Genomic DNA, 5,736 nt, shown 5'->3' on the forward strand with positions numbered 1-5,736 from the left:
CGGTTGGAGGAAAAAGAAGCGACAGGTTTAATGTTTGATTTTGGTTTTAGTTTGAGATTGAGGAACAGAGTTTTCAAGGATCATAACTCTGCTCTGATACCATGTTGTAAATGATAATCAGAGATGAGAAAGAATAATCAAAAGGAATTGAATTTTATTGATATATTTCTTCCATACAAAACAGGGAAAAACGAGCCTTTATTTATAGGCTTTACAAGAACAAATAAAAGGAAATACTTAAATATGGAGATGATCTTGAGGAATCAATAATTTTCTCTAAATTATTTTTTCCTTTTCTAACATTGCCTCCATAAGAGGCATCACATGGCCTTGTGCTGGATAAGGTATTGCTAGGATATGAACATTTTTCATTTTTTGAATGTTTAGAAAGACTCAATGTCTTGCACTTATATAATGACTTATGTTTTACTGTTGGATTATAAGGTTTTGCTAGAACATCATGAATATAAATGGTGGAGGTCCTACCACAACGTGCATTTCATTTTCCAATGTTCGTCAATGATTGTCATTTACCTAACTATCCGGTAGGAATGTTTCTGGTTTCACATATTCCCTTCAGACTCAGGGTTTATTTCTTGGAATCTAATGGTGTCAATTTTACTTTTTACAAAAACAGGTTTGAAATATATTTATTAACTAGATGGATTCCCTGCGCTTCGCGGTGGGTATTCAGTCGAAAACTGTTCGTTTTGTTACTTTACAAACACTCGATGTAGCAACCGAAAGAAGAAACCCAAATAACAAAGTTGTCATATACCAAAAATGTTATGGTTTGTAAAATATCGAATCCAACAAATTATAAAATAATAGAATTCTAAAATTTCATTATAACTAGTATTTTGTGCCGCGCGTTGCGGCAGAGTACTGTATCACCATAAAGTTAACTTTTTTTATTGGCTAAACTTGCACACTACGGGAATTGAACTCATAACCTTCTACTATCTGAAACTCAATCTAACTCATCAACACCGTTGGGTATTCCCAAGTGAATGTAAAATAACTAACTTGGCAACAAAATGTCTTTAAAAGCAATTCCTATATCTTGGCTAATGGAATATCCCTTATGTAAATATAGATATGATTTTGTATTTACTTGTTCCCTAAGATTTGAATTTACTTGTTCCCCAAGATAAGGGATTGTATCTTGTATTTATATTCAGGTATCAATGAAAGAGAATTCAATTGAGCCATATCATTCTTCATGGTATCAAGAGCTTAACCCTAACCCTAATTCTTCATCCTTTTTTTCGCCCCCCCTCCTCTCTCTCATAATCGGCCAATCTCATACATCGGCCGATCATGTCTTCTTCAACCATCCATCTTGCTGTCACGGTTAATAATATCAAGAACTTCATCCCGCTAATTCTTGATAGTCAAACCGAACACTACAAAACATGGGCTGAATTGTTCGTTCTTCACTGTAAAGCCTATGATGTCTTCGACCACTTGCAAGTTCGCAACACCGGTACCTCCTCCTCCACCGAAAAAGACAAAGACAAAATCAAAGAAACCGCCCCCAAACATACCTATCTTGAGTCATGGGAACGTATAGATTCCATTGTTCTTCAGTGGATATACGGTAGCATATCTCAGGATCTCATGCACACCATCATGATTACCAACACCACCGCATACGCCGCTTGGTGTCGCCTTAAAAATCTTTTTCTTGACAACCAAGCGGCTCGTAAAATCACCATCCAAAACAATTTTTTCAACACGCGCCTTGAACAATTTTCCACTATGGCCAAATACTGTCAACACATGAAGCTGCTTTATGATCAACTCATAAGTCTCGGGTCCACCATCTTCGAAAACCAACTGGTTCTTCAGATTCTCACTGGTTTACGGATCAGTATGAGAGCATCTCTCTCATCCTACAGCAAACACTACCTCTTCCAGATTTTTACAACACTCGGTCGCGTTTATGCCAAGTTGAAGACCGAAAGACTGCACAAGCAAAACTCTCGGCTCAATCGGCCGGCACTGCTCTTCATGCCACCACAGAACCTTCTCGTGCATCTCATAACAGCCGCACTCACACCGGAACCGACAACAATTCTGAATGAGGACGTGGTTGTGGTCGTGGCCGCGGCCGTGGCCGCAGTCGCTCCTCCTATGGACGCGGCGGACGATATCAGCAGCAGCAAAATTATTGGCCGCCACCACTACCATGGTACTCATCTCAGCCGCCCATGAACTATTGGACCCAGTGGACCCCACCGCCATGTCCCTACCCGTCCAACCCAAGCCCAGCTAATGCACCCTCACCACAACCTTCTACTTGGGCCCAGGGACTTTTAGGCCCAAAACCAGCAGCTTCTTCTACGGCCCAAACATATGCGACTGGCTATTCTCCAACCGACATTGCCCAAGCTCTCTACAACTTGGCTCTTCACAATAATGATTCATCATGGACCATGGACACCGGTGCGTCAGGTACAATGTCTCCTCAATTTGATAAGTTTCACTCTATTTTTAATTCTGGCATTATTCGCAACATAATAGTTGGCAATGGCACAACCATTCCGGTTCTTGGACAAGGCAACATAACCCTCCCACCACCATTCCCACCATTTAAACTCAATAATGTTTTATACGCACCCAACTTAGTCAAAAACCTTATTTCTGTGCGTCGGTTTACAACTGATAATCACTTGTCTGTTGAATTTGACCCATAGTGTTTTACTGTGAAGGATCTCCAGACCAAGAAACCTATCCTATGGTGCAATAGCTCGGGGGATCTATACACTCTCAGTCCGTCAAACATCACGAACCTCAACACCGCTTCTACTTATGCAGCTATCTCTCAAGACATTTGGCACCAACGGCTCGGTCACCCAGGCCCAGCTATTTTACAAACTTTAAAAAATTCTCGTTCCGTTTCTTTTGGTTCTTTTAATAAAAACGTTTGCACCGCTTGTATTTTTGGTAAACATACTAGACTTCCTTTTGTTGCATCTAATACAAGTACTTTAAAACCATTTGATATTATTCATAGTGATGTTTAGACATCTCCCATTCTTTCTAATGGGGGTCATCGTTATTATGTCCTATTTTTGGACGATTACACAATTTTTTTATGGACCTACCCTATATCTCATAAATCTAAGGTATTTACCATGTTCACAAAATTCAACAACTTTATCCAAACCCAATTTGACACTAAAATCAAACAATTCCAATGTGACAACGGCCGAGAGTATGCCAACCATCAATTTCAAACGTTTTGCAATATGCATGGCATGCACTTTCGTTTTTCGTGCCCTCACACTTCCTCACAAAATGGCAAAGCCGAACGGAAAATACGTACCATAAATAACCTTATCCGTACCTTCTTGGCCCACACTTCTACACCAACCAACTTTTGGCAACACGCGCTTGAAACCGCGACCTACCTATTAAATATTATACCTACCAAAATTCATAATTTTCAAACCCCCACCCAACGTTTATATCACTACCTCCCATCTTACAATCACCTCCGTGTATTCGGGTGCATGTGCTATCCTTTTATTCCTCATACAACTATTCACAAACTTGCTTACCGTTCCTACCCGTGTGTATTCCTCGGTCATCCCTCTAATCACCGAGGATACAAATGCTTTGACCTTAAAACCCGAAAAATTACCATCAGTCGACATGTCTTTTTTGATGAAACTATTTTCCCTTTTTCTAAATCCCACAAGCAAACACCTCAAACCTACAATTTTTTGGATAATCCTATGCACTCATACTTACATCACATACCTCCCTCCTTACCACACCTGCCACCTGAGCCGACCTCACCTACACATCCCTCACCGCAGCTCACTATCACCTCGGCCCAATCCCCTCCTCCTTCGGACCATGCTCAATCAACCTCACCTCTCACCCTCTCACCAGACCACTCCGACCAGCTGATCACCACCACTCCGCCAGCCCATTCGGCCCAATCACCTCCTCCCTCGGCCCACCCTCAATCACCCACGGCCCACCCTATACCTATGGACCCAACCTCCCACTCACCCCTTCAGCACCCCACCGAATCCATACCACCTCCACCACCCTTACCCCCCACTCGAACTATGCACACCCATGCCATGTCTGGTATTTCTAAACCGAAACATATTTTCAACCTTTCCACATCAACCATCGCCCCTATACCCAAAAACCCCAAAGATGCATTGTCCAACCCAGAATGGTTTAACGCTATGCAGACCGAATTTAAGGCCTTAATTAAAAACAAGACTTGGGAACTTGTCCCGAGACACCCTGACATGCACGTTATTCGCAGCATGTGGCTTTTTCGCCATAAATACAGGTCGGATGGCACTCTCGAAAGGTACAAGGCACGGCTTGTGTGTGATGGTAGAAATCAGGAGGTGGGTATTGATTGTGGGGAAACTTTTAGTCTGGTAGTTAAACCGGCTACGATTCGGACCGTTTTGACATTAGCATTATCTTAGTCTTGGTCCATTCATCAGTTGGATGTAACCAACACTTTTCTTCATGGAAACCTCAACGAGACTGTCTATATGTATCAACCAATGGGGTTTTGACATCGAGATTTTCCGGATCATGTCTGTCGTCTCAACAAGTCTCTTTATGGGCTCAAGCAAGCCCCGAGGGCATGGTATCAAAGGTTTACCGACTTTGCAACCTCTATAGGTTTCTTACAGAGTCGATGTGATAAGTCTCTTTTCACATATCATCACGGGGGTGACATCGCTTATTTATTAATTTATGTGGATGATATTATACTCACTACTTCAACTGACTCGCTTCGCGTCAAACTCATGGGGAGCCTCACGGCTGAGTTTGCAATGAAAGATCTTGGACCTCTCAGCTATTTTTTGGGCATTACGGTTACTCGCACATGCAACAACATGTTTTTATCACAACACTCTTATGCCTTGGATATTGTCAACCATGCAGGTATGTCTACATGTAATCTAGTCGCCACCCCTGTTGATACTAAACCAAAACTTAGTGCTCATTCTAGCGTCCCGTTTGAAGACCCCACTTCATATCGCAGTCTTGCTGGAGCACTACAGTATCTCATGTTCACTTGGCCCGATATCAGTTATGTTGTTCAACAAGTATGTATTCATATGCATAATCCTAGCATCGAGCACTAGCAAGCCTTGAAACGTATTATTCGTTACGTTCGCGGCACGGCAGAATATGGACTTACTCTATCTCCATGTCCTTCTATCTCTCTACGGGCTTATATAGATGCTGATTGGGCGGGGTGTCCGGATACCCGTCGCTCCACCTCCGGATATTGTGTCTACATGGGGCAAAATCTATTGTCTTAGTCATCAAAACGTCAGTCTACCATCTCTCGCTCCAGTGCCGAAGCAGAATACCGAGCGGTTGCCAATGTCGTTGCTGAAGTTTGTTGGCTTCGTAACCTCCTTCTCGAGTTACGTCAATCGCTCTCCACAGCCACTTTAGTATATTGTGACAACATCAGTGCCATATACCTATCTAGTAATCCGATTCAGCATTAATGCACGAAGCACATCGAACTTGATATTCATTTTGTGCGCGAACATGTTCAATGTGGTACCATACGAATACTTTACACGCCTACTCGTTTATAGATTGCAGACATTTTCACCAAAGGCTTACCTCGAGTATTATTTGATGATTTCCGCTCCAGTCTCAACATTCGCCCACCTCTTTCTTCGACTGCGGGGGTGTAATGGAATATCCCTTATGTAAATATAGATA

This window comes from Helianthus annuus, chromosome 15 (assembly GCF_002127325.2).
Source record: "Helianthus annuus cultivar XRQ/B chromosome 15, HanXRQr2.0-SUNRISE, whole genome shotgun sequence".
Taxonomy (NCBI): Eukaryota; Viridiplantae; Streptophyta; class Magnoliopsida; order Asterales; family Asteraceae; genus Helianthus; species Helianthus annuus.